Raw genomic sequence first — 8,228 nt, 5'->3', positions numbered from 1 at the left:
AAGATGAATAAGGCATGGTTCCTCACCTCCAAATGTTAATACTCCTTGGAGAAGACATGTAGATAAATGAATACTATACAATATGACATATATTCCAGTCCAGGTAGGTAGGAAGGCCTAAGTACAACTGAGTGATCAATTTCACTTGAGTGGAGGGTTGTAATCAGGGAAGATTTCCCAGGGAAAGTGATGTATTGTTCAGTGAGTAAGCTTTTGTCAGACAGACAAGGAAGAATAAGGGCATCCCAGACAGAGGGAAGAGTGTATTCAAAGGCAAAATGACATTTGACAATAGAGTACATGGAGGAAACTACAACTAGGAAGTGTGAGGCACACCATGAAGTGTGTGTTACATCATGGCCATGGCAGTGGAAACGTAACAAATTTCTTCCTTTGGGGGTACAGAGAGCTACTAACATTCCTCCAAACAGTTCCTATATTCTTATAATCTAAGATAGACATTAATAGGATCTCATAGAACCAGAAATCAATGCAAATGTTAGTGATCTTAAAGGCATTTTGTCCAGTGTAGTTGTTGATTTTACCTAACTCAGAGGACTTGTAGAGGAGACAGGCCTAGAGTAGCTGGCAGCCATCTTGTGACACATGGAGCCTAAAAGCACAGCCAATATAGAGGAACATAGCAGGCAGATAGGAGAAGATTAGATCCTGGTGACATGATGCAATCCTTGGTTTAAGACCCATCTGAAACATGTCTACTTCTGGACATAAGTCAGTTTGAATTTTCTGCTTAAGTCAGTATGATTTTTTTTTTTTTTTTTTTGGTCAGTTGTAACCTAACAGTTACATCTGGCATCTTCATTTTACAGTTCAGGAGACCAATATCCAGCATGGCAAAGTGACTTGCTATCAAGGGGCTAGTTAAAAATTGAGACTTGGTCTTCCCTGGTGGCACAGTGGTTGAGAGTCCGCCTGCCGATGCAGGGGACATGGGTTTGTGCCCCGGTCTGGGAAGATCCCACATGCCGCGGAGCGGCTGGGCCCGTGAGCCATGGCCACTGAGTCTGCGCGTCCGGAGCCTGTGCTCCGCAACGGGAGAGGCCACAACAGTGACAGGCCCGCGTACGGCAAAAAAAAAAAAAAAATTGAGACTTGAACCCAGGTCTCTTGACTCAGGTCAGGCTTAGGAATATCCAGCATTTAAAAATTATCTGCATGTGATAAACATACATGTACTTAGAGATCTGCTTTGCAGTAACCACATATTTGAGAGTACAATTGAGTTTATTTTAAAAATACATTTCTACATGACAATGTTTTTAGAAAGAGCATGTGACCAAGACTCGTTGGTTCATGGCCCACTTTTGCCACTAATTACGTTTGTGACCTGGGTCTATCTCTTTGGGCCTTAGTTGTTCACGTGATATAACTGTCTCTAAATCTTCCTCCATTTCTATGGTTCTAAGCATAAGCACACCGAATTTTCAATGATCCATTGTGGATCTTACATATGGCTCTCTTCCCTGGGGTAAGCTTCCTCTTGAACTGTTTTGATATTATTGGGCTCAGCTTCACAGATACTTAACTGAACACCAATTATGGGCTAGGTGTTGCAAAAGAGAATGATTATTTCTAATCACTATTGCTTACTTACTTTTGTATTCTCAGATGCAATTTGATATTGTTTGCTGCTCCGAAGTATTAAACAATGCTTTCTAATCCAGGGAATGTGTGATTCCAAATAGGAGTGGGATTAGACAGAGGGATGATCTGTCACTGTACATCGGTTGGAGAGGTGATGCCATAGTGTCCAACAGTCAGAGGGAGGAATAGAGCAGAGTCCTGAGAAGTACAGCAGATTGGGAACCACATATGTATACAAAGGCACATTCCTGCCCAAATAGAATTGGATTTGGATCGTTAGTCTTCAGGAGATCTGCACCACAGTGATCACTATGGATAACTTTGGGTCTTTTCAGATTACCTCTGAGGTTAATAACAACTTGCTAATATTTTTCTTTATAAGACATTATGAGACATTAATTAATGCTTGATGTATTCTTTTGGATAATCTTTTTGTAATATAACAATTCATTTGACTCACCGAAGTAATTTTCTAGCTTGTATAAAGACCAGCTTTGGTCAGTTTCTTAGCCTGTCTACATTTGAACAATTCCATTTGCTGGAGAATGACTCTGGAGTTCCATGATCTCACTTGAGGAGTCTTGGAGAGGAACAAAGATGCTGGCTCTGCAGTTTGCTGGAGCCAGATTCCATTTCTTCTCTAACCATTCTTGCCTGTCTGACCGTGCACATGTGACTTAAGCTCTCTGAGCCTCAGCTTTGTCATCAGTCAAATGGGAATAATGATATCTCCCTCAAATGATCACCCAACATGGTGATCATTTACAGCATAGCTTGAATAAATGTTATTAGGTAATATAGTATTAGTGAGGTTTTCTTGGGACTGTGTTCAAGTGATACATAAGGTTCCAAAGAAGAAAAATGGCAGGAGCAGGAGACACTCTAACTTGTAAGGTTGACACACAGTATGAAGATGCACCATAGTTTGATAATTTCATTTGACCATAAGATAAAGTGGTAGAATTTGTCCTAGTTAACTACTACCTTGCTTTGTAACTTGGGGAAAAGTATTTAACTTCTCTAGACTTCCACTTATTCATAGTTAAATTCAGGGTAATATTGCTGTCTTATTTCATAGAAACTGAAAGGAGATAATGAATATGAAAGTCTCTGAGGGTAGAAAGCAAGAATGTGAAAGTTCATGTTAATATAGTACAATAACATTAAAAGTTAATAATATTATAGATCATTCCTTTTCTGTGCATAGTAAAAATTGTTATATTTTTGTACTGGCCCTACCGTTAATTAAAATATTATTTTCTCTGCTTATTAATTTCTGGGAGGCTAACTGATTTTGCCTTCATACTTTATAAAGGGTCCTAGAAAAGCAATATTTGTCAGATGTTTCAGGCAAAATAGTAAAAAGGGAATAGTTATACATGTTGAAAAGAGCTATTGTCAATATATAGTTTCTTCTACCAAGAAAATAATCCTTTCCCTCTAAAGAGCTATTAATTTTTAGAGCAATATTTCCACTATTCAAAAAGATTATGTAGGTAGTCTTTGTATGCGCCATGGAGCCTGGTCTGATCCGGCGTTTAGCCCCGCGTCTGGGCATCGCCGAGCCGGAGGTGCTGAGCTTCCTGCATGAAGTGCTCCTTGGACAGGGCTTATTTAATTAAACTTTCTGGTTTGAACAAGAAGATGTATCAGAGTTGTCTTAAATCTTTTGAGTGTTTACTGGGCCTGAACTCGAATATTGGAATAAGAGACCTAGCTGTACAGTTTAGCTGTACAGAAGCAGTGAACATGGCTTCAAAGATACTGCAAAGCTATGAGTCCAGTCTTCCACAAACACAGCACGTGCATCTTGACTTATCCAGGCCGCTTTTCACCACTGCTGCACTACTTTCAGCATGCAAGATTCTAAAGCTAAATGTGGACAAAAATAAAATGGCAGCCACATCCGGTGTAAAAAAAGCCATGTTTGATCGACTCTGTAAACAGTTAGAGAAGATTGGGCAGCAGATCGACAGAGAGCCTGGAGATTCAGCTACTCCACCATGGAAGAAAAAGAAGACAGTGGTTGAACCTTCAGCAACGGAAATAGAGAATGTAGTAGAGATCCCACATAAACCGCAAAAAGATGAAGATCTGACACAGGATTATGAACAGTGGAAAGGGAAAATTTTGGAAAATGCTGCCAAAGCACAAAAGGCTACAACAGAGTGATTTCAGCTCCCGGACCACCTGTACTGCAAACCAGCAGTGCATCTGCCACGTCAAGGAAGATGTGAGGGTTTGGAAATTTGTTTGAACTTTTATAACAAGGATCCTATCCTTCATAGCAAAGAAGCCAGCATTGGGGCTGAGCACGGTGGCTCTCACATGGGCAGCAAATTCGTTAGATTAGCCACAGTGCCTGGTTGGCTCAGCCTTGGCTCCCCACAGGTCTGCTCTCTCCTACAAAATGTCATTGAAGCTATTTTGCTTTCTTGTTTTGTTTTAAGCAAAAGACAGTCTCCTGTCCTATCCAGAATATGAAATTCAAGCTGAATGGAGTCTAAAGATTTTACTTAAGTTTTTGTGTTAATCTCTAGGTTTGACTAAATATATAGTACAACCTAAGTTAATAAATATTATTTTTATATGCAAAAAAAGATTATGTAGAACATGTGTTAAACCATTATTTATCTCTGCAAAATATTTCTAAGAGCATATGTGCATCTAGGCTAGGAAAGTATGCAAAAATCCCCTAGCATTTTCACATCAAGCCACATGTATTTAACAAACACCACCTCAAAGAGGAACATTACCACCAAAGCACTACACACTAAGGAGGGAACTGAGAGATTTCTAAGAAATATGGGTGTAATTTTCTGTTATCCGAGAGTGATTGACAATTCGTGGAAATCTGCCTTCAAAATAACCTCTTTGCAGCACTCTTAGTTTTACTTGGTGTGAAGGAAACTGCTTGTTTCTTATCCATTTAGCTACCAGAAATTCTTTTTCTTTGCCATCCTAATTGTCTAAATCTCTATGGATATATTATGCAAAATCCATGTTTATTTAATTTAGTTTTTTTTTTAATACCAGTGTTTTGTTTTGTTTTTCCTATTTGAGAGTTGGTTGAAATAAGATCATGTACAGAAGACTACGGTGTAGTCTACATCTAAAGTCATTATATGCACCTGGGGGATTTTAATAAAATCTGAGGTCCTAGAATTTTAAGATCATTTTCCAAAGGGATGAGTTTTATTTCATTTCATATGCATGAATAAAGAGAAACTAAATTGTGCTGCTAAAAATAGTAATTCCCAAATAAGAAAGATGACTTAGAAGAAAAAGTCAAGCTGAATTCATTTTATCCACAGAACCTGCTTTAAGGGGGATTATGAAACTATCACTAAATAAAGGCTTTGACGGAGGAGGTAGAGAAGCACTTGAGGGACCCATCGGCCGCTTTGGGATACATAGCACATGCGAAGTAAACTTCAGACTTCAGCTGTTTGCTTCCTGTTGCCTCCCCGTTAAAATCTTTGTCCATGCCAATACTCTCAGTATGCTGCTCACTGAGATGCCGCTGCTGGGAGCTAGAGGCTGGGAGTGGAATGGGTTGGAGAATGAGTTTTGCTTTTCTTAGACTTTACTGGGTTCCTGTACTTCCCTATTCCTCATCCTGTGCTCGGCTCTGAGTCCAGAGAGGGGATCTTCATATCTGTGGATCGTGGTTCAGAGAAAGTCTTCGTTCTGAAAAACCTGGTTTGCTAAGCCAAATCAGTTTGCCATGAAATTTTCGGAAGTTCATGTCCACACTTTAGATTTCCATCTGTTCTGCCAATGACGTTCTAGATCATTATTCCTGTATGTAATGGGTATACCACTGGTGGTAGAAGAGAGGATTTTAGGTGGTAGTAGATAAATGTTTATTTTGACTGCTTGTACTTAAAAAAAAAATTAATTAATTAATTTATTTTGGGCTGTGTTGGGTCTTTGTTGCGGTGCACGGGCTTCTCATTGCAGTAGCTTCTCTTCTTGCAGAGCACGGGCTCTAGGTACGCGGGCTTCAGTAGTCGTGGCACACGGGCTCAATATTTGTGGCTCGTGGGCTCTAGAGCACAAGCTCAGTAGTTGTGGCACATGGGCTTAGTTGCTCTGCAGCATGTGGGATCTTTGTGGACCAGGGGTCGAACCCGTGTCCCCTGCATTGGCAGGTGGATTCTTAACCACTGCGCCACCAGGGAAGCCCCTGATTGTTCTTTTAATGCATATAAAAATATTAGTTTTCCATTTATGTCAGTGATGTAAAGTTTCTTCTTTAAACACATTTAAATGAAAAATATGAGCTATTGAAAGATATATTAATAAGAATTCTGGAGGAACTCAGGTATGGTAAAAAAACATGAAATTGGCATGTGAGGATTGGGAAGCACTGTTAAATACTCTAGGCCATCACCTTGCTTACTACCCTTAGGCCCATAAACTAGTCAGATTCTCTCAAAAGTCAGGACGTCCTTGGCATTTTGGCCTTTACCTTAAGAATGTCAGGCAATGATGAGGAAATACACCTCAGGAGATTCTAGGAGATCTTTGATGTGGACAGTGGTGATAAATATGAAAGAAGGAGTCACAGGGTATGATGGAGATAGAGGAAAGGACACTGAAATTTAGCAGTTGGGATTTGGAAATGTTTACTGAAAGAAGAAGAATTTACTGGGATGAACAGGAGATAGCCAGGTAGAGAAGAAGAGGAAAGGAATGATGTATTCCAAGCTTATTTCTCAAACCACAATTCCCAATTATGAGCTTTTGGGCTTAGTCTGGAGGAGATGGGAAGAGCCAGGCTCTCTGAAACTTCATTCCTGGCATTCAAGTGTATGTAGCTTGATTTTTACTGCTTCCCCTGCAGAGGATTGAACAGGGTAATGGTCTCCTCTATGATCGGTCCCACCCAAGGGGAGACAGGGCAACAGCAAAAGAGGTGAACCACCTAAGGGATCACCACTCACCTGAAATAAAGGTGCAGGAATGAGAAGGGATTTCTCCCTGTATTTAATACATTCCAGAAATGTCCGATTTCGCTGTCTGAGAGTGTCTTACAGCAGGGGAACTATGCATTCCTAAGGGGCTCTACTAAAACCCCTGCAATACTTGGAGGGGTGATGAGGGAGCAATGCTGGAGATCTTGCTCTTCTCAGCAGAGTTTGCATCTTTCCTTCTTAAGTCAGGCATGTTTGATAGAAAAGTGAACTACTGGCAGCCTCTGCTTGGAGAAAGAGGTTTGAGCTCCTTTTCAAACTTTTTCAGAATGACATAGAACAGGGATGTCTAATAGAAATATAATGTGAGCCACACAGATCATTATAAGTTTGTAATAAAGACATTATAAAAGTAAAAGGAAAGAGGTGAAATTAATTTTAATAATATATTTTGTTTAACTCAACATACCTAAAACATTTTAACATATAATAAATATGTAAAATACTGAAATGTTTTGCATCTCCTTTCATGTACATATTTGCTCTCTGGGGCATATTTTCCACCTACATACAGCACATGTCAATTAGGATATTAAATTGTCCTTGAAAATAATATTTAGATTTCATAATATTGAAAAACTAAATTTATATATCCAAAATGCCTCAAACATGCTTAAAGTTTTCCAATAACTGAATTAAATATTAGTTTGATATAAAATAATTATACTTAGTTTTTCAATTAACTTAAGTTAAACAAAAATAAAATTTCAGTTTCTCAGTTCCACTAGCCATGTGTTGGTACACTATTGCACTTGAGGCTAGTGGCAACTGTATTTGGATCATAGGGTAGAAGAAAAAAATCAAAATAAATTTTTGGGGTCACTTTTACTTCCTTTACTTCTGTAATGATTACCAAGGTAGGAATTTCATAGCAGGCTGGGTAATGAAAGCACATTGGACAAAGGCTCAGAAACCCTTGTTCTAGACCAGGCTCCATCACTGATCATGCCCTCCTGTAATTTGAGGAGAATGATACCTGCTTCTCTGCCTTGTTGGTTTTTGCAGAAGATGCTTTGGAGATCCAATAATGTCCTAAATGACAAATTTCTGGGGTTTGAATTGTCCTCAGGTATCTTAACCAATGGTTCTCAAATGCTTGTCCACAGACCAAGTGTTTTTTCCCCACATGATTTTCCTCCGTATTTTTAAGCTTTTTATTTTCATCAAAACCTTTCTTAAATGAATTTACCAACTCCAATTCCTTCAACAATTTTTCCCCCAGGTCAGGGTTTTAATTTCACTATCATGGTTTTTCTCAAGTGAACGTGTTCTTGTTTGTCTCTATTTTTCTTAATTGCAATATCTTGAACTGAATGCACTTAAGATAAGACTTGACCAGTGTAAGGTAGAGTAGGGCAGTCATCTTCCTGATCCAGATACCATGCTTCTATTAATGCAGTCTTTAGCTTTTGTATTTGCTTGCTTTTCAATTTTTTTTTCTTTTTTGGTAGCCATAGTCAATTGACTCATATCAAGCTTATCAGTAACTGAAACCCCTGTTTGCCCTCTTCCTGTACTTGTTTGATTAATTTTGTTGCACTTTCTGAAATGCCTCATTTTTTTTGAAAAAAACCAAAAACAAAAACAAAAAACCCAACAGTTGATCTTGCCTCTACACCTGCCTCTATGTTTTCTTACCTATCC

At 38.9% G+C, this 8,228-nt stretch overlaps 1 pseudogene; it reads left to right on the top strand.

Moving 5' to 3' along the window:
• Positions 1-1,096: 1,096 nt before the first annotated feature.
• LOC111163181 (origin recognition complex subunit 6 pseudogene) lies at positions 1,097-7,206 on the top strand (annotated as a pseudogene).
• Positions 7,207-8,228: the final 1,022 nt, after the last annotated feature.

The sequence above is a fragment of the Delphinapterus leucas genome, chromosome 6 (genome assembly GCF_059928025.1).
Source record: "Delphinapterus leucas isolate spDelLeu-1000000601 "Yukka" chromosome 6, BTC_Dleu_Yukka2, whole genome shotgun sequence".
NCBI lineage: Eukaryota > Metazoa > Chordata > Mammalia > Artiodactyla > Monodontidae > Delphinapterus > Delphinapterus leucas.
The sequence above is the reverse complement of the archived record's forward strand: the minus strand, read 5'-3'. Positions and strand labels throughout refer to the sequence as shown.